This window comes from Lissotriton vulgaris, chromosome 7 (genome assembly GCF_964263255.1).
Source record: "Lissotriton vulgaris chromosome 7, aLisVul1.2, whole genome shotgun sequence".
Lineage (NCBI taxonomy): Eukaryota > Metazoa > Chordata > Amphibia > Caudata > Salamandridae > Lissotriton > Lissotriton vulgaris.
The window spans coordinates 1,388,333,692-1,388,342,934 of NC_141695.1; positions in this window are offsets into that span (position 1 = coordinate 1,388,333,692).

A 9,243-nucleotide genomic window follows, 5' to 3' on the forward strand; every position below is an offset into this window, starting at 1 on the left:
GAGGGTGTAGGTCAAGAAGACCTTAGCATTTCTGAGGGCTCAGATTCAGACCCAGAGGAGTCCCCGAACAGACTTGAGTGGGGGCGAGAGGAAGAAGCTGAGATCATTGATGTTAACTCTGATCCACAAAGATTAAATAGACCTATTCCACCTCAAACGCCTTTAATCTCTGGATCCCATAATTCATCTGATGACTTGCCTGAAATAACATTGGAAGTTTTATATAGAGTAATGCTGCACCACAGAGAGGAGACTAAAACTGAAAATCTTCGAACCCAGGGAGCTGTAAAAAAGCTACAAAATAATCTCAGGAAAGTAATGAAAATCTCTAACGACACAGTTATAAGAGTCACGGAGACTGAGAGCAGGATTTCACAAATGGAAGACTCTATGGCACAACAGAAAACACAGTTGGAATCAATGGTGGGTTTGAAAGAGGAGATTAATTGGAAACTGGTGGATTTGGAAAATAGAGCTCGCCGTAATAATCTCCGAGTCCTGGGTATACCGGAAGGGAAAGAAAATACAAACCCACGACAATTTATGATAGATCTTTTTTCTGCTGCTTTCCCTGAGTTAAGTCAATGGAAATGGGAGACCGAAATTCAAAGGGCGCATAGATTTCCATTTCAAGCAAGGCATGATACAGCCTCAGCCTCAGCCTCTAAACCAAGAGCTATTCTTATTTCACTGAACAATTTTCTTGCAAGAGAAGCTCTTTATGACTTAGCAAGACCTAATAAGAAGCGCAAGGTTCGAGATATTGAGTTCTTTGTTCGATCAGACTACTGTCATACTACGGTGCAATTAAGATGGCAGCTAAGACAACTGATTACAGCATTCCAGGCAAAAGGAGCCCAAGCATTTCTTCTAAATCCGGCCAAGCTTAAGGTTATATACAAAGAACAATCTATTTTTTTTACCTCCGAGGCAGCGGCTAAAGAATTCCTGATGTCTCTTTGAGAAGTTATCGGGAGGAGGAAAAAATCTTTTTTTTTCTAATTATTGGGTAACGTGCAAGGATAAGAAGGGAAAGGGAAAAAAAAGGATACAAAAAAAAAACAATTGATTATAGCAAATGAAGTAAATAGTAATGAAGGATAAAAGTTTGTTCTGAAATATTCGGATATATTTGAGTTAACTTTGGCGTTAATGATTATGAATGAAGGATAATAATCATGAGTCGAGCCGCACGATGAGAATCACTTAGTGCTCATCACATCATCAATACGAGGGACACTATGTCCCTTTGCCCTGATAGCACTGAGGGGTGGGGGGGGGTGGGGGAGGCTCAGGGGGAGCCCAGAGAGGGGTGTGGGGTGGGTGAGGGAAAAAAATGAAGTTGCAAGTAAAAACAGAGTGTATATTATTATTTTGGTATTTGTAGTTATACTGCTATGTTTGGATAGGTGGCTTGTCAGGGAGAAGAAATTGAAATCTTATAAGGTGATACATTCATATTTTCTGTTTAAGGTGATGCCCTATGTGTTTAACAAACATTGGTATAAATATTGTCACAAATGGGAAAGTTACGAGTGTGTTCTTGGAACATATGTGGTTTAAATAATAAAAAGAAGAGGGAATAGCGGCACAAATTTTACAATCTATGAAAAATGATATATTATGCATTCAGGAATCACATATAACTTGGAATGACAGACATTTATATAAAGATCTAGGTATGCAGTTAGCGGTATGTACATCTCAAGGCTCTACAACAAAAGGCGTTGCTATTCTATTCAGGAAGGGTTTAGGTATACTAACTCGACATAAAGCGGACAAATATGGTAGGTGGGCAATAGCAGAGTTTAAAATTAATAATGTATTATGGACCATTTGTGCTGTATATGCTCCAAATGTGGATGATCCAGGTATTCTAGATAGTCTAAATCTTGAACTTTCTAACTGGTCTTCATCATTAATACTGTGTGGCGACTTTAATATTCATTTAGATGTGAGTAGAGAGATATCTGATATATCTTGTTATCAGGGAGGTAAAAAAAAATCATTTATGTCATTACGGTCAATGGTATTAGATCATGGTTTAGTTGATGTAGCGTATGAAAAAAAATCTATACTTCCTATGTATACATTCTTCTCCCACCCCCATAAAAAATCTGTTCGATTGGATTATTTTTTTCTTAAAAAATCATTTATTCACGATACAAACTTTGAGTTATTTCCACGCATAATATCTGATCATAATCCAATATTGATTGAAATTAAAACTGATGAAACAATTATCCAACCGAGATCCTGGACTTTTGATCGCAAATTATTACATGATCCTGACTATATAAATACATTGGCTTTGTGGATGAAAGAATTTTTTGACATTAATAGAGGTACCGCGTCAACTCAGATTGTCTGGGATACGTTCAAATCAGGGATAAGGGGAGAGACTCTTTCATATACAATTAAAAAACAGAAAATTATGCGTGAAAAGAATGAGAAGGTTTTTCAAAAAATACTATTTTGGGAGAAGGAATTAATCACAGCAATAATACATCAACGACCAATCTTGGACATAGAATCAAGGTTGGCAATTAGTAAATCTATTGGTTATGAATTCTTTGCAGAAAAATCAGCAAAACTGATGGCAAGTTATAGAACCCAGATATATGAGATAGGGGAAAATACAGGGAAAATCTTGGCAAAAAGAATCAGACAAAAAGAAGTATATAATACCATCAATACAATTCAGGATGAAACAGGGCAATTGTATAATAAACAAGAGGAAATTCTGGAAGTTTTTCGTAAGTTTTATCTTAAACTATATACACAAGAGGACGATAATTACTCATCTGATATGTGCCTGAATTTTGCCATGGGAAATCTTTTCCCATCCCTTTCTCAGGATCAAAAATCAGTCTTAGATGCCGCTATCACATGGGAAGAAATCGAAAACGCCTTAAATTCATTAGCAATGGGCAAAGCAACCGGTCCGGATCTTATTCCGTTAGAGTTTTATAGGTCCTTTAGAAAACATATTAAAAATGATATGTTGGCTGTGTTCCTAGAGGCACAGAAAGGCTTACCTCCAGCATCTTGGGCTGAATCAATAATTATGACGTTTCTAAAAAAAGATAAAGATCCACGTAACCCAGCCTCCTACAGGCCAATATCGTTGATTAATACTGACAGTAAAGTTTATTCAAAAATACTTGCCACAAGACTGTCAAGAATTATTTCAACAATTGTTTCTCGGTGGCAACATGGTTTTATTCCCAATAGAGATACGGTGGACCATATACGCAGAATTATAGCAATGATGGATTGGGCAGAAGCCTCTAACATACCAATAGGAATCACTATGCTAGATGCTGAAAAAGCATTTGATAGAGTAGCATGGCCCTATCTTTGGGATGTGTTATCTATGAAAGGTTTTGGTTCAGGAACAATAAACGCATTTAAGGCATTATATAAAAACCCAGTTTCAGCAATAAAAATAGGCCTTAATAAATCCGCATTATTTCCTATCCAAAGAGGAACACGACAAGGATGCCCATCTTCTTCTCTTCTTTTTGCTATATATATAGATATTTTTCTCAATCAGCTAAATAGGGATGAAAGCATAGTTCCATTACAGTTAGGAGGTACGACATATAGAGCCCTGGCTTACGCTGATGATCTGGTAGTGGTCACTAAAGACACTGAAAGAACGTTTCAGAGGATCGAAGAACTAGCGGGCATATTTGGATCTTTCTCTGGGTATAAACTAAATTTGTCTAAAACGCAAATTTTGTTTATAGGATCAAACCCACCTCCTATTATAAATATAGTTACCGAAGCAGTTTACCTAGGTATCAGATTAACTACACCTACTTCAAAGATACCTAGTATTAATTACACCCCGATTCTTAAAAAGGTTAACACAACTCTGGAAAGAATAAACCATTTACATTTATCTCTTCATGGTAGAAACAACGTTTTAAAGATGCTTATTTTGCCGAAATTTCTTTACTTATTTAGAACAATTCCTTTGGAATTTCCTTTAAGTTTTTTCCAAGAAATTGAAAGAACCACAATAAGATTCTTATGGGGCTATAAAGGTATTAGAAGAGCATATAAGAAGCTGATTATACCGAAAGATAGGGGGGGATGGGCCGCACCACATTTTCTGTTTTATTATTTAGCAGCCGCACTTCAATATATGTTTCCCTTAATTGTAGGTAAAAAAATCCCCACTAATTGGGCACAATATCCAAATATCTATGAAATGGTAGTAGGTACTGATGCGAATTATCATCTGTTAAAATTCATAGAGCCAAGCTATTATAAAAAACAAAATTTAAGATATTGGCTGCAGCATATAAAGCTTGGCGAATTATTAAAAAAGTGGTGGGAATTAGAAAAATTACTAGATATACGCCACTAAACTCAAGTCAATGTTTTCCCACTATATTTAGAGACCAGGTGATGAAAAATTGGAATGATAAGGGGATTACCTTTCTCTCTGATTTGTATATTAATAATTCTGAAACATTACTTTCTTTTGCTGAACTACAAAATAACTTTAAAATTCCTTCTAATGATTATTTCAAATTTTTACAGATTCATAGCTTTCTACATTCACCCTCCAATATAGAAAGACAGGATTTAACCCCAATTTTACTTATAGATAGTCTAAATAATAAAAGAAGAATTGGGTTTTATTATAACACTTTAATGACTTATCTTGTGGATGACTTTAACAATCTGAGGGATAAATGGGAAGAAAAATTAGGTACAAAGGATGTATTTTTGGAAGAATCAATAAAAATGGCTACCACTATTTTATTTTCTGGGCGTAATCGAACCCAACATTACATGATTTTGTGTGACCTATATTATACACCGGTAAAAGTTCTGAAATGGGGGAGTATTACTGGAATCAAGTGCAATCGGTGTGATTTAAGAGGGGCCGATACATTACATATGTTTTATTCGTGTGCAAAACTTGATGGATTAATTTGTGATGTTCAGAAATTTATTGAATACATTCTTTGTAAAAATATTGATATGCCACCTGAACTTATATTATTTGGTGTCTCCAAAGATTCAAAAGACATTGAACAAACCAACTTATTATTTATCATGATGGCTGAATTTCGCGCATGCATATCTCAGGACTGGATTAGTCCAGAATCACCATCTTTTTCCACATGGAGGGGACGCCTCTTAGCTAGATATAAATTTGAATCAGCAATATATGCTACCAAGGGGAAAAAAAGGAAACAACTTGGGTTAAAAATCTGGTCACCAATTCAGAAATGGATTGATGAAGTAATGATATAATGAATTTTGTACATCGCGTATTTATGTATTTTCTATTGTTTTGTATTCTGTATTGGTCTACTACATATTCTTTTGTATATGCTGTATAATATGCATTTTAATTTCTTTTCAAGAAGGAATTATGTTATAATCTGTATAAACTTGCAACTCAAATATCAAAAAAAAAAAAAAAAGAATACAATTCACACACAAAATAAGTAACAAAACAATTGATTTTCTTGATGTCAGAATTACCAAAACCTCAGATGGATTTGAGACGGAATTATACACAAAGCCCACGGATCGAAACAGTGCCCTCAGTTACACCAGCTTCCATCCAAGGAGTTTGATTAAAAACTTACCGTTATCACAATTCATCCGAATAAAACGCATATGTTCAAACACGCAAACATGTGAAAAAACTCTGGAAAGACAAATACAGAAGTTAGAGGATATCCTAACAACATTTTACAAGAACAAATTGCAAAGGTATCCACAATGGATAGAACGAAACTATTACAACCACGACCCAAAACAGAACAAGATAGAATGGTATTTGTGACAAAATATACCACTCAATCATACAAAATCAGAAATATCATCAACAAAAGATGGGAGTTACTATCTCTGGAACCAGATTTCAATGGTTTATTCAAAGAGCTGCCACTACATGCAAATACCAGGGGATTGAATCTAAAAGAGAAACTGAAACTCAAACATCAACCAGAAACAATCCTCAATAATAAAGGAACAATCAAGTGTCATAATTGCATCAATTGCAATAATGCAATAACAGGGAATACATGTACTCATCCAACAACTGGCAAACAGATTCGCTTAAGACACACAAGTGACTGCAACACGCAAAACGTGGTGTATGGAATCAAGTGTCCATGCGGTAGGATGTATATTGGCAAGACTGAGCGTAAAATTAAAGTGCGAATATCAGAACATAAAAGTCGAATTCGCAACAACTCCTTGACCTCACCACTGGTACAACATTGGATCCAAGAGAAACATAGTATTTCTCAATTAAGATTTCAAATTTTGGAACAAGTACCATTGAAACAAGGCATAAACAATCACCAAAAATTACTACAACGTGAATTGTTCTGGATCAAATATCTAAATACCATGATACCAACAGGTCTTAATGACAAGTATGACTTAGCATGTTTTCTATAGAGACAACCAGGAACAATATCAAAACAAATAGGGAGAGGTATCTCATAACTATGAACTCATGTAACGTTTGAAATCGCAATGAATAGCAATTATTTGACAGGAGGGTGATGCTCTTCAACTGTTGTGTAACATGTAATACTCGTAATGATGTAAATCATTTGTGCCCTAAAAATGTATTTTGAATCATGAGTCCACACATCATATATTCTCAAAAAACGCGATTTAGCAGACTTAACTCAAATATGGCTCTTTTCCAACACACCACTTCGCATAATATGTGACCCAACAACCGACAAAAACACAGAAACACTCTAAGTATAATTATCCCATGGGACTGTAAGCAAAACTCAGTATGATGGTACCCATACAAATAGAATTACCCAATTTTTCTAAAATATCCCAACATCTTGAAGAGTCAGCTCCGTGAAATTTATCCGGAGTTTGGCAACATGACTATGCCATGGGTGTAGGGTACTTAGTGGCAAACCACAATGAATCTTATATGAATATGTGGATCAGTCACAAATGGGCTTGTATTTGTGTTTTGTACAGAAGTGGAGTGGCCAAATTGGAGGACAGGATTTAAACAATACACAACACCAATAACCAGGTATGCACAGATTAAGGATACACATTTAGACAACCCCCCACAAACACAAAAAACTTACACCATGCTTTCTTATTTTTCTTTTGTAGATTCTGCCCCTGATGAAGGCACACATGAGTGCCGAAATGCATTGGGCTCACTCAAGAAATGTTGATTAAATGCATAAAAACAGAAGTGCCAAACAAATGTTGATAAACATGATGTAAAATAGTACTGTGAATATATGTTTGTTATCACAAAACAATGCGAATGTAGAACAATGAAACTATAGCCTATATGAAAAAAATATAAGCATGAAATAAAAAGATAAACCAATGGAATGAAACACAAGTGTGGTTTAAACAAAGTTTAAAGTGATAAAATTACAGAAAGCGCAAGGGCGCCAAGTGAACAGTGCGCGATTGGGTGGAAACTCAACTTCACCATAACCAATTACAGAACCAGGTCTGACAAACCTTAACAATCGCAGCACCAGTGTACAAAATCGATCAATTTAGGAATAATCCGGAGTGCTCCCACAACCCCCTCAAAACTCTACAAGCAGCAGCAATGCCTTCTAGCGTAAGGCAAGTAAAATGAAAAACATCCTGCATAGTCTTAGTCACCGACGCTAACAAAACTGTGAAGTCTAGTAAGCACGAGCACAGTACATTGCCACTGAGGCCCGAGTGTACACTATGACACCAATCCCACACTCTCTCTGTGCCTGCAGCCAGCACTGCAATAAGAAAAAAAAATGTTTAATTTGCCCACCACTTAGTTCATAATTGTAGCTCAGTTCCTACTGTGGATCGCTTTCTTCCGTAATTCTGTCAAAGGCGGATGTATTTGGTGAAACGTTAACAATTGATGCTAGAATACACACCAGGTAATTCACCAACTTGTGTTCTAAAGTTTACATCACCGATAAGTCGGGCGTACTACCATACCCTATGTATGGCTTACAGCTTTACTTAAGATGTTCCTCAATAGGCGGCCAGGAACTTCCAAAGAAAGAATATCACACTCTTTCCCAAAATGTAATCAATTTGATTGTGACTGTTAATACTGTGACTGACAGTGGCTGGTGGTTATGATTACTGTGTTCATTCTGTAGTTCTTTTTCTTCCCCTCTGCACCTTGACTCTCCACTGGTGATGACCGGCCCTCTCACCGCTGTCTCCTGACTGCATGATGTAGCAGTGCACGCTCCCTTGCCCAGTGGACTCGAGTCGGCCGTCCGGGGCTGCTTGGAAATAATTCTCCAGCATGGCCAATAACTTAGCTCCTGTGCCCACTGACAGAGCGGGCTGCCTGGACAGGTCTGAGCAACATCATGCTTTACACGTCGTGCTTTTGGACTTGCTGCACTTCTTTTAGGTAACACATACGTTTTAAATATTTGCTTAGCTAGTGTGCCACCCGGCTGATGTCTTGCTGCTTCTTTCTCTCTCTGCATCCAGATATATAATACAACAAGTAACATTACACCTACAGTAGTAAAATCCTATGATGGTACCACCATTGGAGACTTGTTGCTTTTCTAAACCCGAAGTGTACTTGCTTGTGTAACCAATTCATGTCATGGCGTGTTTATCCAAATGGCAAACCTGCCTTAAGACCCTTAACGTGGCGCTGTATGTGTGGAAATGCACAGTTTTTCCACTTTTTTAAGTAAAGATTTGGAGTGGTATTTTGCACTGCACGTGCGGTCTGGTTTCTGGAGCCCATAGCCTTCCCTGCAGCTCACATAGACCCTACACTGTCCCACACAGAGGTAAAAAATTAGAGGGAACATTGCGCCTTAGTAAGTTCCACTCTCCAACATTCTCAGACCCTGTGGTTGTGTCAAGGAATGTGGGTATTTATGTTTCTGCAACCTCTTCCAAATCAAAGTATCCCGCTTGGGTAACACTGTGACCCACAGCAGAGTACATTTGTTTCTGTAACATCTTCCTAATCCCCAGGATGCTGCTTGGGCAACACTGAGACCCATCAGAAGAGTAAACCTGTACCATAAACTACCTATCATTTTGGTTCTGCAGGAAGTACTGAGATTTACCTATTGAAAGAAGCAGAAATGGAAGCAATAAAAGTTCTGATGACTAATATACACTCAAATCGAAAGCTGAAGGAACTGTCTCAACTGCTTTGGATTGTATTACCTTGTCTGCCAGATCTTCAATGCTTCAGCTTCTGACATTATCAACCTCTTT